Raw genomic sequence first — 21137 nt, 5'->3', positions numbered from 1 at the left:
TTATGTGCATCTTTTTTGATTTTTAAAAAGAAAAGAAAATATCACCTAACTATAAGCCTAATGATACCCCTGCTTACCCACCAAAAGGTGAGAATGAGACCATCACCTGCGTGGCTCTTCTCGAAGTCAGCTCCACCATCCTGGCCTTCTCTAGCAGACACTGGAGCAAAAGGGCCGAATTGGGAAGCTGTGTCCTTTCTCCAGCTGCTAAATTCATTCTTCAGAATATGATATCTGAAGTGATGGTGAATTTCTGTCACATTCGGATTCAAATGTAAGCATTAAAATATATTTCTGGCCAGGCACAGTGGCTCACGCCTGCAATCCCAGAACTCTGGGAGGCCGAGGTGGCAGATTACTTGAGGCCAGGAGTTCAAGACCAGCCTGGCCAACATGGTGAAAGCCCCATCTCTACAATAAAGACCAAAATTAGCTGGGTGTGATGGTGCATGCCTGTAGTCCCAGCTACTCTGGAGGCTGGGGCAGGAGAATAGCTTAAACCTGGGAGGCAGAGGTTGCAGTAAGCTGAGATCGTGCCACTGCACTCCAGCCTTAGCAACAGAGCAAGACTCTGTCTCAAAAATAAATAAATAAAATAAAATAAATTTCTAAAGCCACCTCCCAGGAATTTGGAAATTCACTTACATTATCCAGACCTCTGTTCCCTGCTCTGGAAAAGGCTGACAATTATTCTCATATTTACTCCCTATGGGATTCTATATTTCAGTTTGTATTTATTAGAGATCATAAGGTTATTAACCATTCTCTTTGTCAGGAAAGACTTTATTAGTATTATTGTTCAAGTACTCCAAGGTACTCTATTGTCAAAACCTGATCTATATCAGTTTTGTTTTTGAAATGGAGTCTCGCTCTGTTGCCAGGTTGGAATGCAGTGGCACCATCTCGGCTCACTGCAACCTCTGACTCCCTGGTTCAAGCAATTCTCCTGCCTCAGCCTCCTGAGTAGCTGGGACTACAGGCACGCGCCATCACGCCCAGCTTATTTTTGTATTTTTAGCAGAGACAGGGTTTCACCATGTTGACTAGGATGGTCTCCATCCCTTGACCTCACAGTCCGCCCACCTCACCTCCTATAGTGCTGGGATTACAGGTGTGAGCCACTGCGCCTGGCCTATATCAGTTTTAAGAAATAAAAGACATTATAGCTTTTAGTCTTTGTATTTTAGCCTTCCTGAAGCGAATTCTCCTTGTTTTTATCCACAGGTAGTTAAAACAATAACCTTCTTCAACATTTTAACAAGCTGATGGTAAAAAATGACTGAATATTTCCAAGTTCATTTCTCAGCCCACAGGCTCTGGAATATGAATTAGGTGCACTGATAAAAATGTTGAATCTTTAATATTCACACCAAAAGAAATGCCTCCAGGTAGTTTTTAGCATACTGCTGTAATCTTGGGTAATGAATTAATCATACCCATCCTTAACATAGAATGTTAAGGTGGAATCCACACAGAAGAGTATAGATCGGATAAGCAAGCACTTTTGCTCCTGAAAACTATTTCAACCACTACATTAGAGTTCATAGAATTGACTAATCTCCACAGACTAGGATCTAAAATTAATATAGGCCCCAAAGCCCCTGTCTCAGAACAGTGCCAGATAAAAATCCCAAATCAGACTGCCAGAAGTGCTTCCAAGTAGAAGAAGGGCACCCAGGGAACCAGTCATATTAATTCAGTAAATAGGAATTTATGCCACTTACCTTTGTCCTGAGGCCTTTCTGATTAGCAACCCATTTACAGCTAAATCGGGAGGGATTACTTTGTGGAAGCCTGGCCCCCTTAACTAGGGAGGGGCTGTTTGTATGTCTACTAACATTTCTGCCTATCTGGGTGGCACATAATTAATATTGAGGTTCATTAGACATTTAAATGTCAATAGTGGTCATAACAAAGGAAAACAGCCAGGCGCGGTGGCTCATGCCTGTAATCCCAGTACTTTGGGAGGGTGAGGCAGGAAGATTGCTTGAGCCCAGTAGTTCAAGACCAGCCTGAGGAATGCAGCGAGACCCAGTCTCTATAGAACATTTTTTAAAAATTTAGCTGGGCTTGGTGGTGTGTGCCTGTCATCCTAGCTACACAGGAGGATCCCTTGGGCCCAGGAGGTTGAGGCTTCAGTGAACCATGATTGCGCCACTGCACTCCAGCCTTGGGTGACAGAGAAATACCCCGTCTCAAAAAAAAAAAAAAAAAAAAAGAAAAGAAGCACAGGCTGACTCACCAGTCACTCTGTCACTCTGTCATACTGTGGGGGAGGCTTTGGCTTACGTATAATTTTGATTATATGGAATTATTTTATTCATTGAATATGAAAGCTGGTTTTATGTTTCGTTATCCACACCCCCAGTGAACTCCTCCGCTCTCTGTTATTTATGGCTCTAGTCATTTCTTACAAGTAATATTTTGGAGCCTAGGGTGAGTAGTATGAAACTCATGAATAAAGCTTGGTTACATATGTGTGGTTGGACCTGGGAAAAAGGGCCCTAGGCTGGCAGGCTCCTTGCTTGTAACCCTGGGCTGCTGAGGGGCTGGGCAGAGGTGCCCATACCAACTCACTGAGTCAGTAGGGAGGAATCTTCAGAGGTGGGAGAATACTTACAAATGTTTATTAATATTGTCCTGTATCAACACATCACATATTATTTGTAGATGACCATTGCTTCCCTCCCTCCCTCCCTCCCTCCCTTCCTTCCTCCCTCCCTCCCTTCCTCCCTTCCTCCCTCCCTTCCTTCCTTCCTTCCTTCCTTCCTTCCTTCCTTCCTTCCTTCCATAAATATGTGTTCAGGTTCTATTGCATCTAAGGTACCATTCTGGTAATGCAGATTAGACAAAGGTGTATGATGTAGATTCTGTCCTTCAGTTTGAGCATGGAAAGCGGAGTCAGAGAGGAGAGGGAGCGATGGAGAGAATCCATGCCATGGTCAAAAGCCGATCATGAACTTCACCTACATTATTAACAGTTTTATTAATTCTGTAAGATCAGTTTATCCCATACTCATTCTACAGGTTTCCTACTTCTAAATACCAGCTTTGTTTAGAAAGTATCATTCCTTTTAGAAATTTTACAAACAAGATACAGAATATAAATATAGAATGAGGAATTGGCATGTATACATAACTGTCATACAAGGTCAAGTGAGATAAGTTCTGTCAGAAAAGTACAAAGTGTTACGAGAATTTAGATAAATAGAGATTGCTTTGATTTGGGAGGAGCAAAAAGTGAAAGTGCTAGAAAGAAGCTACCTTTTAAAATGGCCACAAAGAACATGCAGGATTTCAAGGGACAAAAGAATTCGAGAGTTCAAATGCCATCAACAAGAATGGGGCAGGGGAGACAGGGACAGGTTGAAGTTTGGCAGCAAAAAGCCTGTATTAAAGATGATCACTTTGGTGTACACATGCTAAGTTACAGGACTCGGGCAAGATCCTAGTGGAAAAGTCCAACAGGTAGATTAAAACACAGCCTCCAGCCTTTTGAATCCTTTTCAGTCCCTACATATTGAAGATAGCTGACATAGAATGTGCATAATTTTAAAGGAAAGAGGGCTGAGAAGAAAAGGGAAAATGATAGAGACATATGGAATGTTCACATTTAGGAGCAGAAAGAAAGGAGAAAAAATAAAATCCTAGAAAACTGTAGCATGTGCATGCCAAGGAAGTGAACATATTAAAGGTTGTGAGGACACTGACTTATGTTTAAAAATTAAAACTCCTTTGACTTTTAACTTACAACATGTGCTCAAATACATCCCATATGGACCAAAGACTTTTAAAGAGAAACAGAAATTTTAAAAACTAAAAGAAGCTACAGATAAATATTTATCTGATGTCAGAATGGGAAAAAACTTTCTAAGAGTAAAAGCAAAGTGTACTAGTCAGGGTTCTCCAGAGAAACAGAGCAAATAAGAGATATATATGCACACAGATATACATGTATCCTGAGACTTTCATACCTGCATAATCTCACAGCAATTTCTTATAATAAATCTCTATATATTTATATAGATACATATATAAACATATATATACACATTATATATACATACATACACATATATAAAGATATTTATATATGTACACACATATAATGAAGTTTATTATAAATAATTGACTTATGAGATTATGGAGGCATGCAAGTCTCAAGATCTGTAGGGTGAGCTGGCAAGCTGGAGACCCAGGAGAGTTGATGGGGCAGTTCCAGTCTGAGTTCAAAGGCTTGAGAACTAGAATGGATGATGTAGTCCCTGTCTCAAGACCCATGAAGAGCTGATGTTTCAGTCTGAGTCAGAAGGCAGTCAGGCAGGAAGAATCCTCTTTTACTTGGGGAAGGGTCTGTCTTTTCGTTCTATTGAGGTCTTCAATTGTTTGGGTGAGGCCCACCCACATAAGAGTAGGCGATCTGCTTTACTAAGTCTACTGGTTTAAATGTTAATCTCATCTGGAAAAAAATCCTCAAATGAAACACCCTGAATAATGTCTGACCAAATATCTGGGTACCCCATAGCTCAGTCAAGTTGACACATGAAATTTATCATCACACAATGTGAGATATGGCTACATAAAAGTTGAAAAATCTATATAACCAGGAAAATATCTTGTAAAGATTAAATAGGTGCATCCTGATACCCTCCCCCCCGCCCCGCCCCACCTTATTTGTGTCCTATTTTTAGCCTCACCCCTCTGAGGCCAAGCTGCAAGAATGACTTCCCAGAGCAGGGGAGGATGTTCATTTGCTGTCTTGAGCAGTGCTGGAAAGTCAGGAGAAAGAGGATTGCTAAATGCTGACATCTGTTCAGTCACAGTTGAACTTATCAGAGGATGGGCATGGCCCATCAGATCCTTTGCTTCTCCCAGGGTGTGAAGAACACGTACTTCTGCCCATGGGGCCAGGAGGCCTATTGTTCTATGCTAGAAAGATGATCCAACACAGGGGAAGTTAAAAATAAACAGCCAGAGGGACTGTATGAGGAAAAGGGAAACAAGGAGTAGGAGAAGAGAAATGGTTAGAAGTGGGTGTCCTGCTTTGGCCAATGATATGAGGAATTCAGAGGGTGGAGAGATCTCTGTCTCAACTTCCAGTTAGTGCTTCAGAAAGAGATGGCCCCTTGGCTGCTCCTTTACCTACTCAGGTGCAGCCGCTTCAAGGTACGGCTTCGTGGTACGGCCTCATGATATGCTAAGTGGTAGGGCTGCTTAGGCACACGGAGGCCTGGACGTGTAGCTTTTCTGGGCACCTTTTGGTTCCCATATGATGTGTTGGGGACCTGCCCACTAGAGGGTCTTGGACCTGAGTTAAGAGCCTGCCGGCCCAGCACAGGCTTACCATGGTGAGGTGAAGAGACCTCTCCACAGGGAATGGGGGTGGACAGCTTCATCCCCAGAAGAATGAGGCAGAGAGGCAGAGGGTGCTATAGCAGCCATTCAAGAAGAATCCAGTCAGCTGGGAAAGTAGGGGGAGGGAGAGAAAGAGAGGGAGATGGGGAGGGAGGGAGAGAGAGAGAGAGAGAGAGAGAGCGAGAGAGAGGGGAAAGTAGGGAGAGAGGAAGGAAGGGAGGGAGAGATGTTAGGTGGAAAGGCTGGCAGCACGCCCAATGATCATGTGAATCCAAGTTGCTCTTCACTGCTCTCAGAGGTTACCTGAGTCCCTTCCACTTAAGACACTTAACTCCACCTTGGAACAGAGCCAGGAAGGAGTTGGGAACAAGAGAGACTAAGCAATTACCTCAAAAAACCAAACATTACTACAGAGGGCTACTTACGGGATAAGTTCAGACTAAATTAAAAAATAAAAAAGGCCTAACATTCATTTCTGCCTCTCTACCAAGTGACTGTGAGCTTACAAGGAAGACCAGCATAATTACAGGTAAAATAAACATACCACGTATCTGCACGTTGAAAGATCGTATTGCCTGAATTTGTAAACCTGGTATGTTTCCATATGTCAAAAACAACATTAATAAAAAAGTCCGATAACAAATAAAGGAATAATGCCAGAGATAAAAGGTTAATTGCTTTTACTTACACAGAACTCTTTCAAATAAATAAGAAAAATGCTAAGACCTCAGAAGAGGAATGGACAAAAACTAAAACAAAATATCCTGTTAATTTATAAACTAAGATATAAGAGTAGCTAATAAGCAGATAAATACTTAACAAGTTAATCAAGAAATAAAAGATAAAATAATAATTAGTACCATTTTCACTTATCAGAAGAGAAAATATTGACAACTTATCAATATATATCAAGGACATTCAAAATGTCTGTATCTTTTGATATATTAATTCTACTTCTAGGAAATTATCCTACAGAAATAATAAAAAATGTGGACACATTTAACAATGAAATCAACATTGTTCAAGATATATGGAAAGATTTGAAAATGTAAAATATAATACATTTCCCAAGGTCACAAACAGATAAACATCTACCTAGTCTCATTTTAAAGAGAGACTGGAAGAGAATTTTACACCATAACTTTTCTTGCCACTTTATTTCAGTCTTTTATCAGCTTTGCAGTAAAGCCATCTTTCACATGTCTAATTGGAATACACCTTGCTTTAATTTAAGCCCAAGTGGACACAATGAATAACTCCGTGGCATTGTTTCATTAAATTAAAAGACAACAATTCTCTCTTGGACCAAATTTTTCTTCCTTCTTTCGATGAACACTCACTTCTGGGACTAAAGCTGTTTCTGACTGCCTAGGATCGATACCTTTCTTCTTATCTGGCCGTTAGCACCCCATCTGGCCATTAGCACCCCATCTGGCCAGGTCCCAGATGCCTGTTTGCTCCCTTAGCCTATGAATGGGAAATGGGCCACAGGGAGACAAGCACACAACTGCAACATGGTGTGGAAAGAGCTCAGGCTGAGGTCTACACATCTACACAAGGCCTATAGGTGCACAGAAGATGCACCCAAGTCAGTCTGGTAGAGTCACATATCAAAGAGGAGGAGAATGTCTTAGTTCATTTTGTGCTGCTATAACAGAATACCAAAGGCTGGGTAGTTTATAAAGAACAGACTTTTATTTCTCATAGTTCTGGAGTCTGGAAGTCTAAGATCAAGGCACCGGCATTTGGTATCTGGTGCCCCCTCTGGAGGGGACAATGCTGTGTCCCCATGTGGTGGAAGGCAGAAGGTCAAGAGAGGGTGAACTCCTCCCACACCTGATCCCATTCACGAGGGAGGAGCCCTTATAGTGTAATCACATCTTAAAGGCCCACCTTGTAAAACCGTCACATTGGCAACACCTGAATTTGGGAGGGGAATCCATTCAAACCATAGCAGAAACTGTAGAGCTGAACGGAATTTCCCCAAGTGGACAAGGGCAGTGGAGAGGTGGGAGGGTGAGTGTGGTTATTTCTGGCATGTAAACATATGTGAAGGTATCCAGGTGAGAGACAGTGTGTCTTCAGAAACTGAAAGACTATGCAGTGTGATTATGCAGAGAGGGTGCCAAGAAGGATCACATTAGCATGAGTGGGAGCTTGGGGGCAGGTGACAAAGCCTTGCAAGCTAACACGAAGGAGTCTGGGTTTTAACCTGTGAACATCTGGAGTCAGTGAGTATTCTAAGCAGGTGAAACATGATCAGATTTCAGTGTTAACCAAAACCACACAGATACTGTGGATGTAGGTTGGAGGGGTAATCTGGAGGCGCATGTACCAGATAGAATGAATGATGGATCCAAAAAGAGCAAAACGGGATGGAACAGAGAAGAGGGGTACAGGGGGAGGATTCAGAATCAAGAAGGCTTTGAGACTTACTGGATATCGGGTTGGGTTGAGAAAAAATGAGGAGGTGGTGATGACAACCTAAAAATGTTACCTTATGAAAACATTTGGTCTCTCAGTAGATCTCACACTTGAGTATGCATGAGAATCATTGGAATCCTTGTGAAAAATCTTGATTCCTGGGACATGCCCCAGATTAATAAAGTTGGGGAGAAGGACCAGAAACACATTATGACCACTCCAGGTGATTCTGATGTAAGTCTACTTTGAAAACTATAGCAGGGTCGGGCACGGTGTATTACACGCCTGTAATCCCAGCACTTTGGGAGGCCGAGGCGGGTGGATCACGAGGTCAGGAGATCAAGACCATCCTGGTTAACACGGTGAAATCCCATCTCTACTAAAAATACAAAAAATTAGCTGGGGCGTGGTGGCACATGCCTGTAGTCCCAGCTACTCAGGAGGCTGAGGCAGGAGAACTGCTTGAACCTAGGAGGCGGAGGTTGCAGTGAGCTGAGATCGTGCCACTGCACTCCAGCCTGGGTGACAGAGCAAGACTGTCTCAAAAAAAAAAAAAAAAAAGGGAAACTACAGCAAAGAGTTTTTTCTTTTAATTTTTCCTTTTAAATAATTTGCAAATTACTACTCCCAATGAATAACTAGTAGGTAACTATGCACAATGAAGTGAACAAAAATATTTGATGGTAGCCATGGTAGACTATCTGTATGGTCCATATCTGCCAATCTAGAATATGAGTGGTGGAGAAGCGGGACAACGAGGTGATTTCTATGAAAGAGCAGCAGAATTTAAGGGGTTGACATGGGAAGATAAATTAGTAAAGATAGGAAGGAGAGAGCAGCAAGAGAGGAAAGGCGAGGAAGGAGAGGTAGTAACTGTGAGGACTAACTCAGGAAGCTCTGCCCCAAAGAATGCAGGCCAGCCACCATAGCACTGACTATACGTTCTCAGGGCTGCCCTTTCAGACTGCAACATTATCTCCGTCTATTTAACTTTTTAAAAATTAAAAATAGATAATTCCTCAATAATACAAAGAAACAAAATTCAGATTTCCTAATACCATGAGATTTTTCACAGGTTTAGCCAGGGAATCTAATTCGTACAAAGACTAAAGACGTGAATTCTGGGGATGCTACTGATAAGCATATTTAAAAATTATTATGTCTATTAGTTTAAACCATCAAAGCATTTTAAAAAGCCTCTAGAAATACTTTTATGAAAAGTATATGCACCTCTATTTAGAAATAAACATTTTCTTCTAAGATTAAAAACTTGCTCCCAGCTGCATCAATAAACCTGTCATAGTTACATAAGTCTAAGGCAGCAGGCAATTTGGAAACAGCTCACAAATTTCCTTCTTGAGCAATTTCTGATTAGCAAAAGTCTAAAGAGAGCTAGTGGATCAGCCTGCACAAAGCATTTGGAAGTGTGTATTCACATTCACTGATATCAAATGCATTATCCTGGAGGCAAGCTAGTGAAAACATCAGTGGGACTGAAGTGGGTTAAAAAAGAAAAACCTTTCAGAGATAAAAGCATCTTTAAAGTTTTCTGGAAAATTTAGTTACTGTCTATTGTACTTGAAACAAAATGAGAGTTAAAAATATTTCTGCCCCGAATCCCTATGGGACACCCATTACATTATATTGCAAAGTTTTATTGAATGAACTCCCAAGTGAATGTGGGTGGACCCAGATAATGACATCTCTTCATAGGTCACAAGGAGGTGAGAAGCAATTCTTGAATTTCAGAACTTCAGCAAAGTGTAGTCTAAATTGGAGTGGCCCAAGACAGCAGGTTTGAGAGTAAATCTAAACAGGTCACCTCCTATACCAGTCTGTAGTTTAAAAATCCCACTAGGGGCAGATGAGTCAATTGCTTGAAACCTCTCATTTGGCTAGTGGTGTTTTGGGCCTTGCTGGAAGGTCTCTGAGTTTTACCTGCCTGATCTTTTTCAGCAGACCTAGAATCTTCCTTTCCCCCCATCTTCCTCCTTCTCCTCCATGTATCCCATCTTGGTGTTGTGACCTGAGTCTACTCTGCTCTCCAGCCAAGGCCCAAACTTCAGGACCTTGACTCTGGGTTCTATTCCTGTGACTGATGTACTTTCCACTACCAAGAGATTGGGTAGGAGTTTGGATAGAGTTTCATATGTATTTGCAATTAGATGTTGTAACAACATGTATTAATAAAACATGCTCTATATAGAAATAAAATGAAGAAGACATGTACATTTTATTATTAGATATTGCATAAGACAGTTAAAAATAATGAGATCCCACAAAAAACATGCTGGCTGAGGTGGCTCACTCTTGTAATCCCAGCACTTTGGGAGGCAAAGGTGGCAGGATCGCTCGAGCCCAGGAGTTTGAGACCAACCTGGGTAACACAGTGAAATCCCATCTCTACAAAAAATAAAAAATTAGCCAGGTGTGGTGGTGCATGCCTGTAGTCCCGGTTACTTGGGAGGCTGAGGTTGGAGGATCACTTGAGCCCAGGAGGTCGAGGCTGCAGTGAGCTGTGATTGTACCACTACATTCCAGCCTGCGCAACAGAATGAGACCCTATCTCAAATAAATAAATAAATAAATAAATAAATAAATAAATAAATAAATCATAAATAAATAAATTTGGCCTATGAATGGCTCTCATACTTCTTAAAAAAAATAGATTCCTGTGCCTATAATCCCAGCACTTTGGGAGGCTGAGGTGAGAGGATTGCTTGAGGCCAGGAGTTCAAGGCTGCAGTAAGTCATGATTGCAACATTGCACTCCAGCCTGGGTTATAGAGCAAGACCCTGCCTTGCTCTAAAAAACAAAAAATAGATTTCTGAGCCCCACCCCCAGATTGGTGACGTCAGTGGGGAGAACCAAGAAAGCATTTTTAAGGAGCATGGTAGTGCTTCTTAGGTAAGTCCACTTTGAAAAACGGAGCAAAAAGTGTTCCTTTAATTCTTCCATTTCAATGTTATGTAAATTACTATCCCCAGCTAGTCATTAATAGATACCATGCACAAGTGAAGAGAACAAAAAAGTGATGTAGTATAGACGGGCTATGTATTTCTCCTTTGTGCCTTGTAAATAACCTCCTTTAGCTACTACATGAGCACAAGCAATGGACAAAGCTTTTTAGGTGGTCTGAGGAAAATCAGGAGTTTTCAACTGGTATATATTATTATAGCAAGGAAAGAGAAAATACATTATTTTTTCTACCCTGGCATTTATGTTTGACTAGGCATTAGCTAAAATAAGCATTTTTTTTTTGGTAGGGGGGTAGAATATAGCTTTTTGATTACCTAGAGCTTGTTCTTTTAGAGATAGACTGCTGGGGAGGTAAGATCTTATCTGTGGTAAAGAATGTATCTGAACAAACAGCAAAATGAAATTCTAAGTTGTCTCCTAGCTACTGATCTTAGCTGGCATCTGAGAAATTCTGTAAATGACACTGGCCCCCATGCACTGACCCTGATATGCTAGCATGCGGAACATCAAAGGGGTGCGTGCACGCACACTAAAGGGGAAAAAACTCTTAAACCCTAAGGGGTTGAGTTCTATTTTTGAAAAACAACTTTGATGAAATGCCCATAAAATTACATAAAACTGGGGTCATTTGAAAGTTGGGAAAAACTATCCCTGGTTGTCCTAATTTCAAATAATGACTTTTTTTTTCATGCTAAACATACAGCCTATGGGATTCTGGGTTTCTGTCCCCCTCCAAATAAAGTAGAAAACAGATTCTCTTACCTTTTTTTTGTTGTTGTTGTTCTTGGCTTCTAAAGCTCTGCTTGTTAAGTGAACTTCTGAGCTTATGAGAAAGATAAAAGCCTTTCTCATGTGAGGTAGAGGGGAAAGTGGTAGGGAACGACCAGGAAAATGTTATTACTAATAACCTGCCCAAATTAGGTAAGCACAGGGGGTGAACGAAAAGATCTGATAATTATTTTTTTCTAAGTAAAAATTTAATGGCTGCAAAGGGAAAGACCAATGAATTGAATGGGCAGTGAGTCTAGCTCCTAACTCGCATTTAAGAAATGTTTTATAATGATGGCGGTTGCCTACGTGAATGCCCGCCCACTGCAAGAATGAAAGTGAATGAAAGTGAATGAAATCCCTTAGAAGACCTTTGATCAGGCGCTATTCCCTGACAGAAGTCAGCTTGCACCGAGAAAGAAACAATCCATCCTGATGAGGGTAGGGTGATGGCTACCAATACTCAATTAGACAAAAGGTGACACCCAGGGGTTTATAATTCTCGAGGCTCCCCAATTAATTTATGTAGCTGCTAGTGTGTGTCAAGCTGAGGTGGGAGTTAAAATTTTTTTAAATGTATTTCTTCTCAATAGTATTCATATTTATTAATGTTCATTTGGTAATGTTATTCCCCTGCAGAGAAAAGGAAACGTGTTCATCTTAGCATTTTTGCCTACTTCCTCTTCCTTTTCTCCTTGTTTTAATTAACAATTGCTCAGTGCCCTGAGGGCTGTCATTAATTAAAAGATTAAAAAAAAAATCCTTCAGGAATAAGAAGAACTGATATTTTCTTCTTTTTAAACATGAAAGTGGTTTTAAGATTTATTTTGTAGTGAGTTTCTCTCTTTTAATGTTCCTCTCCTTGTGATTACATGTATTTCCAAAAGATTCAGTTGTTTTTATGCAACTATAGGAGTTTCCAATATAGGAAATAAAATCTCTTGATGTTTTATTAATTCATGCTTTCCTTAGGGTTTGGTAAAAGAGCTTTTACACCATGGGAATGATGCTTTAATAGAAAAGAATATAAACATTAGTAACTCTTATAATTGGGAAAATGCACGGTTTGGTAGTTTCTTTTTTCCATTGTTTAAGAAAAAGGTAAAGATGTGCTTGGGAGTAAAAGAATTCACTGATGAAGGCAGATGGAGGAGATAAGTAGTAAGTACGTATGCCTTGAAGCCATCAGGCTGTGACTTACACTATCTAATTACTATTTTGACCACTGATAGAATTTTTTCTCCCTTTAGTCTATGAAAAAACAGATTAAATAAGAGACTATAAAGGGACTAAAATGATTCCAAAGGTGGCTTAATGAAAAAAGAATAAAATGTTCTGCAGTTTTATGGAAGGTTATAAACCTTATGAAGTGAGCCGTTTTCTGATGATAAAATGCTGCTGGAAAGGCGGTCCAGAACCTTCCCTGACACAGGAGGACAGTCTCTTTCAGTACCAAGGTCATCAGGAGAGGCTTACAAATATTTTATCACTGCTCAAATCCCTTTTGTTGCAGTTTCTGAACTCCACTTCTCATGTTAAAATATCAATGCAAACCGTAGGAATTAATTTAAAAAATAATTTGTGTTTGAATTGAATTATAAAAGCCAGTTTGTCTGTATTGAGGCCTCTTGGTGGGAAATCCTTAGTGAATCGGTAGGTCTTTTCTTCAGTTCCTCTCCTCCTTAGCCTTTTTCGGGATGTGATAAACCCACACTCCAACCTTTTTCAGCAACACCAGCAGACACACACTTTGCAGTGCAGTCATTTCTAGTTAATTATCCATCAACTCCGCTCAGCACATTCCTCTCCTTTTCCAAATGTGGGTCACTGCATGGCTCCCTATTGGCCCACTCTGATCTCCTCTGTCTATAGTCTATTCTTCAAAAACTTTGGCCACAAATGATTATTTGGTCAACGCTGTGGCAAATAATCCTAAATACAAATAATTAATCCTGAGTTTGTGCACTTCTTGACCTTTTGATTTAAAATATCTTTAAAATCATGAAAGCAAGGCTGGGCGTGGTGGCTCACGCCTGTAATCCCAGCACCTTGGGAGGCCGAGGTGGGCAGATCACTTGAGGTCAGCAGTTTGAGACCAGCCTGACCAACGTGGTGAAACCCCATCTCTACTAAAAATACAAAAAAAAAAAAAAAAAAAAAAAAAAAAGCCAGGTGTGGTGGTGTGCACCTGTGATCCAAGCTACTCAGGAGGCTGAGACAGGAGAATCACTTGAACCTGGGAGGCGGAGGTTGCAGTGATATGAGATCATGCCACTGCACTCCAGCCTGGGTGACAGAGCTAGACTCTGTCTCAAAAAAAAAAAAAAGTTATGTTTACACTATACTATAGTCTAAAAGTGTGCAATAGCATTATATCTAAAAAAGCAATATATAGACCTTAATTAAAATGCATTATTGCTAAAAATGCTAATGATCATCTGTGCCTTCAGTAAGTCACAATCTTTTAGCTGGTGGAGATCTTGCTTCGATGAGTCCCTGTCACCCAGGCTGGAGTGCAGTGGCGCGATCTCGGCTCACTGCAACCTCCTCCTCCTGGGCTCAAGTGATTCTTCTGCCTCAGCCTCCTGAGTAGCTGGGACTACAGGCATGCGCCACCACGCCCAGCTAATTTTTCTATTTTTGTAGAGATGAGGTTTCACCATGTTGGCCAGGCTGGTCTTGAACTCCTGACTTCAAGTGATCCATACGCCTCAGCCTCCCAAAATGCTGGGATTATAGGCATGAGCCACTGTGCCCGGCCGACAATTTCTTAAAGTAAGACAGCAATGAAGTTGCTGCATTGATGGACTCTTCCTTTCACAGAAGATCTCTCTGTAGCATCTGATGCTGTTTGATAGCATTTTACTCACGATAGAACTTCTCTTGAAATTGGAGTCAATCTTCTGAAACCTTGCTCCTGCTTTTAAACTAAGTTTATGGAATGTTCTAAATCCTTTGTTGTCATCTCAACAATGTTCACAGCATCTTCACCAAGAGTAGATTCCATCTCAAGAAAACACTTTCTGGCCAGGCATGGTAGCTCACAGCTGTTATCCCAGCACTTTGGGAGGCTGAGGCGGGAGGATCACTTGAGCCCGGGAGTTCAAGTCCAGCCTGGGCAACATGGTGAAACCCCCGTCTCTACAAAAAATACAAAAATTAGCTGGGTGTGGTGGCACGTGCCTGTACCAGTTACTCAGGAGGCTGAGGTGGAAGGATCACCTGAGCCTGGGGAAGTTGAGGCTGCAGTGAGTTGTGATCACACCATTGCACTCCAGCCTGGGCGACAGAGTGAGACACTGTCTTAAAAAAACAAAACAAAACCAAAAAACACTTTCTTTGCTCTTCCATAAGAAACAATTTATCCATTCAAGTTCGATCGTGAGATTGCAGCAACTCAGTCTTGTCTTTAGACTCCACTTCTAATTCTAGTTCTCTTGCTGTTTCCACCACATCTGCAGTTACTTCCTCCAGTGAAGTCTTGACCCCTCAAAGTCATCCAGGAGGGTTGGTATCAACTTCTTCCAAATTCCTGTCAATGTTGATATTTTGACCTTCTTTCATAAATCACAAATGTTCTTAATGGCATCTGGAATGATAAATCCTTTCCAGAAGGTTTTCAATGTACTTTGCCCTGATCCATCAGAGGAATTACTATCTATGGTAGGTTAGCCTTACAAAATGTATTTCTTAAATAATAGAGCTTGAAAGTTAAAATTATTCCTCGATCCATGGGCTGTAGAATGGATGTTGTGTTAGCAGGCATGAAAACAACATTCATCTCCTTGTACATCTCCATCAGAGCTCTTGGGTGACCAGGTGCATTGTCAATAAGGAGTAACCTTTGAAAGGAATCATTTTTTTTTTTTTCTGAGAAATGGTCTCAATAGTGGGCTTAAAATATTCAGTAAGCCATGCTGTAAACAGATGTGCTGTCATCCAGGCTTTGTTGTTCTTTTTGTGGAGCACAGGCAGAGTAGATTTGGCATCATCCTGAAAGGTTCTAGGATTTTTGGAATAATCAATGGGCATTGGCTTCAACTTCAAGACACCAACTGCGTTAGCCCCTAACAAGACAGGCAGCCTGTCCTTCGAAGCTTTGAAGCCAGGCATTGACTTCTCTCTAGCTATGCAAGTCTTACATGGTATCTTTTCCCAAGAGAAGCCTGTTTCATTGCAGGCACCTGTAGCCCCAGCTACTTGGGAGGCTGAGGCAGGAGAATGGCATGAACCCGGGAGACGGGGCTTGCAGTGAGCTGAGATTGTGCCACTGCACTCCAGCCTGGGCGACAGAGGGAGACTGCCTCTCAAAAAAAAAAAAAAAAAAAAAAAAAAAAAAAAAAAAAAAAAGAAGAAGAAGAAGAAGAAGCCTGTTTAATTATAGGGAAAATCTGTTGTTTTGCATAGCCACCTTCATCAATGATCTTAGCTAGATTTTCTGGAGAACTTGCTGCAGCTTCTACATCACCACTTGCTGCTTCACCTTGCATTTTTATGTTATGAAGATGGCTTCTTTCCTTAAACTTCATGAACCAACCTCTTTTAGCCTCAAACTGTTCTTCTATAGCTTCCTGACCTCTCTCAGCCTTTACAGAGCTAAAGAGAGTTAAGGTTTTGCTCTGGATTAGGCTTTGGCTTAAGGGAATGTTGTGGCTGGTTTGATCTTCTACCCAGATAACTAAAACTTCTTCTATATCCGCAAAAAGGCTGTTCCACTTTTAATCATTTGTGTGTTCACTGGAGTAGTACTTTTAACTTTCTTCAAAAACTCTTCATTTTGCATTCACAATTTGGTTGTTGGGTACAAGAGGCCTAGCTTTTAGCCTATCTTGGCTTTTGAGATGCCTTCCTCACTAAACTTAATCATCTCTAGCTTTTAGATTTAAAGTGAGAGACATGCTACTCTTTCTTTCACTTGAACACTTAGAGGCCATTGTAGGGTTATTAATTGGCCTAATTTCAATGTTGTTGTGTCTCAGGGAATAAGAAGGCCTGGAGAAAGGGAAAGAGGCATGAGAATGACTAGTCACTGGAGAAGTAGGAGAACACACAGCATTCATGGATTAAGTTTGCTGTCTTATATGGGTATGGTTTGTGGTACCCCAAAACAATTACAATAGTAACATCAAAGATCACTCATCATAGATCACAGATACAATGAAAAAGTTTTAAATATTGGAAGAATTCCCAAAATGTGACAGAGACGTGAAGTGAGCACATACTGTTGGAAAAATGGTACCAAAAGACTTGCCCAATGCAGGGTTGCCACAAACCATCAATTTGTTAAAAAAAAAAAAAAAAAACAACCCTCAATATCTGCTAAGCACGGTAAAGTGAAGCAAAATAAAATGAAGTATGCCTATAAATTATTAGTTCTTTATGATAGTGTCTCAAAGTAGAATTACTAGGTTAAAGTTTGTGAACACACACATCTAGATTAAGATACAGACATCTTACATATCTAATGTAGATCTTAAGATATATTGACAATGCCAACTTTTTGTTGCCAAAGTGGTGACGTTTGTTTTTTTCTGCTTTTTATTTTAAAATGATTTCAAACTTATAGAAAAATTATAAGAATAGTACGATGGATACTATTTAATCATCTGATTCAAAAAACCTGGATACCCTTTGCCCAAAGATGCAATCAAGTTTTGCCAATTGGCTCGATCCCGTCCTTCATAGCAAAAGCACTGCTCCAGGATCCTGGGTTGCACCCAATTCCGGGTCTCTCTAGTCTCCTTCAGTCTAGATCAGTTCCTCAATCTCTACTTTATTTTCATCGTGAAGATTACATTATCAGTATCAGTTTTAATGTCTCATCATCTTCTGAAGTGCAACAAATCCAAAACTAATATCAGCATCTTTCTCTGCAAATCAACTTTCCCACTGACTTCCTACTTTTTTATCATCCTTCTTCCAATATCCTAGGCTTAAAACTTTCCCTCTCCCTTAATCCACACATAATTATCAAATTGTTAAAGCATTATTATTCAATTGTGCTTCAATACATTTACTTGTACTTTCCCATTGGCACCTAAACTCAACGTGTCCATCACTCAACTCATCAGATTCTTTCTAAAACCTCCTCCTCAGTTTCCTATCTGCATGAGTAACCTCTTCATGGCACCAACATTGGCCAAGTCTGCCAAGGTAGCATGAGGAAAGACAGGCAGCTGGAAAGGACCTGACCCTGTGTGCTAGAAGAATAGGTAGGAATAGAAGAGGGAGGGCATAAAGTGTGAATAAGCCCTTAAATGCTACGCTACATAATCCAATTTTATTCATGTCTTCTTTCTGGAATATACTGTGGGCATTTTAAGGCTCTAGCCATTTAAAAAGCTGCTTTAGCATGTGATCGCTAATAAGCTTTTTATATACAGAGAGGACTAAATAAAAGTTTGTTGATATATAAAGTTGATAAATTACATTGAAACTTAAAGTCTTTGAGAGTTCATACTCTACCGTGAATTGCTTTCTTCTCTAAATATGGCATGAACGTATTGAACCATCTGATTTTAAAAACATGGGAAATCATCGCACCTTCCCTCTAAACAGCAGTAGAAAAAGACTGTGTATACTAATTTAGCAAACACTGATTTTGCAGAAAAGAAACATTCAGCAAATACTTATTGAGGGCCTGGTACACACACACACACACACACACACACACACACACACGTATATATACACATACATATTTATAGACAAATATAATTGATGTATTATTTAATTAAGGAAGTGATAACCATTTGGGAATAAAAGTATGAAAACATATATCCTCAATTAAATAGAGTACCTTTTAAAATGATAAGCATATTGGCTTAATTTTTTTTCACAGTCTTTTAAAAACTGGGTTTCCAGTTTTCATAAGCCAATAAGGAAAGCTAGCGGTTGTGCTCTTGGAGAGGAAAAGCGTGTTTTTGGCTGGCAGTGTGTGTGGTTGCAAATGCATAAATTCTGTATCTAATATCCGGCTTCCCATTCCTGTTCTGCCACTTGCTAACTGTGTGATGGGGTGAGATGGGTCCTCCAGACCCCAGCTTCTTCATTTGTAAAATGGGGGAATGATGATAGTTCCCACCTTATAGTGTTATTACATTAAATGAATTAATACACATGAAGAGTTCATAACAAATGGTGAAGATGGATGATGCCCTCCTGAGGATTCTTTGAGTTGCAATAATCTTATTTAAATCCAATCAATCCTGATTATTAATATATTTACCGATTCAATTAACATTCACTGTAGTTCAGTAAGCTAGGAGCAGTGATGGGTAAGACACAGTTCCCACCATCAAAGGATATCATATTATAAAAATTGAAGAATCAAAATAATACTGTTGGGTAAGGATGAGACACTTCGCTTCTCTTCCCAGCTTTCTATCTCAGTTCATAAGAGAAAACATCCATCCTTGCATGGCTCAGTGGATTCTTGGATGAATCCCTCACAGCCAGCTCTTTACTTTAGTTCTGAACTAGTTCTCATGGGAGAGGAGCTGCTTATCTGATTAAATCTGTTATTTATGGGGCCATGTTTCCCCTAGTGATCAGTAAGGCTGCACAGAAATATAATGGGTATCTCTGGGCTCAGTTCAGCCTGATATTGGACAGGTGAGCATGCCCATATACTTAGGTTCTTTTTCTTTCTCTCTGCTGTCCTTGGGCTCACCTTTTCCCTCTCCCTCCACCCACCAACTCTCTGAACATGAGAGTGTATGTGCCTATACACCTTCTCCCACACATGAGCATAGGATCCCAAGGTCTAGATTTTGGATGGGACATAAGAGACTCCATTCCTTCTTTGTCCCAAATTATGCCTGCCATCCAGCTTTCCCTTGGATTTTCAGGGAACTATTCAGATACTGATAAAATTTACATTGGATTTCTTATTTGATTATTGATCCCTTTGTAGGTGTTCTTTGGCAGAGAACCCTGTAGGTAAGAAGAACAAGTGCCAGGATTTGGATATCCTGAACACCTAAAAATGTGTTATGTAAACTTTTTCTACAAGACATTTGATCTCCTAAAAACAAAACTCTCTTAAATTATAATCCTCCAATTGCTCTGTTTCTTTAGTCATCTTTATCTTGGATGATATCTACATAAATTGTCTCAATTTCTCTCCTCCTTCTCCTCCTCCTCTTCCTTTTAGTTTTGTATTTTAGTTCTGGAAGCCAATCTGTGAGATAATCTACTCAGTCTCTCTGTAGCTGAGGAAACAGGAACAGAGTGGTTAAATATTTAATTAGCCTGTAATCTCAGCACTTTGGGAGGCTTGAGGGCAGGCGGATCACCTGAGGTCAGGAGTTCAAAACCAGCCTGGCCAACACGGCGAAACCCTGTTTCTACTAAAAATACAAAAAAATCAGCCAGGTGTGGTGTTGTGTGTCTGTAGTCCCAGCTACTCGGGAGGCTGAGGCAGGAGAATCACTTGAACCTGGGAGGCGGAGTTTGTAGCGAACCGAGATCACGCCACTGCACTCCAGCCTGGGTGACAGAGCGAGACTCCATCTCAAAAAAATCAAAATCAAAATAAAATAAAATAAAATAAAATAAAATAAGATAAATATTTAATTAAGGACATGCAGCTAGTTAACAGCTAAGCTGGAACTTGAGTCCAGATTTGCAGACTTCATGTACTGTTCTTCCCATCAAATTATGTTATCTTCTAATTTCTGACTCCATCTTTGACACATTTCAGTTTTCATCCCAGCTACATCAACAATATTGTCTCAGTTTTACCCCCTCCTCTTTGAGCCCTGCTGCCATTGTCTTAACTCAGGCCTTCACCATCTCCCATTTTCATCTCTTTCCTCCAATCTTTCCCACATAGGGCTGCTAGAGTCAGTTCCCTAAAACAAAATATGAACTTACTAGTCTTCTGGTTTATAGACCTGCAATGCTCTTTATTGCCCCCTGGATTGGCTCCAAATTCCTTGGGATGGCATTCTAGCCGGAAGCTATCGTTTTAGACTTATTTCTTGCCACTCTTTCTCCACCTCTCCAACTTCTACCCCCATAGTGCCTGTGCCTTGGCAACAGACTGGTCCCCAATTACAGTATGCCCATGCCTATTTCTCACATTCTTAAAACTTGAACTAAACTCTGATCAATGCAAACGTTATCTCTTCTAACTATCTGAGTCAGACCAATCACTCTCTTAACAGTAGTTTTATCACACCTAGTCATGCCATTGATGGCATTTCTTGCGTGATGTGATTTTCATTTGGATCCATGCTTTCTTACTAGGCCATGAGCACCTAGAGAGCAGGGACTAGTGTTCTCTTCCTCCTTATGTTTCCAGGGCCTAGCCCTGGTTTGTTAGTTCTAACAGTTTTTTGGGGTATCTTTAGGGTTTTCTATATATAAGATCATGTCATCTGCAAACAGATAATTTTACTTCTTCATTTCTAATCTGAATGCCTTTTATTTCTTTCCTATCTAATTGCTCTGGCTAGGACTTTCAGTGCTCTGTTGAATAGACATGATGAGAGTGGCTACCCTCGTCTTGTTCCTGATGTTAGAAGAAACGGTTTCAACTTTTCACCATTGAGGATGATGGTAGCTGTGGGTTTAACATACATGGCCTTTATTATGTTGAGGTCTA

This window comes from Pan paniscus, chromosome 5 (assembly GCF_029289425.2).
Source record: "Pan paniscus chromosome 5, NHGRI_mPanPan1-v2.0_pri, whole genome shotgun sequence".
Taxonomy (NCBI): Eukaryota; Metazoa; Chordata; class Mammalia; order Primates; family Hominidae; genus Pan; species Pan paniscus.
Note: the sequence above shows the minus strand (reverse complement) of the source record.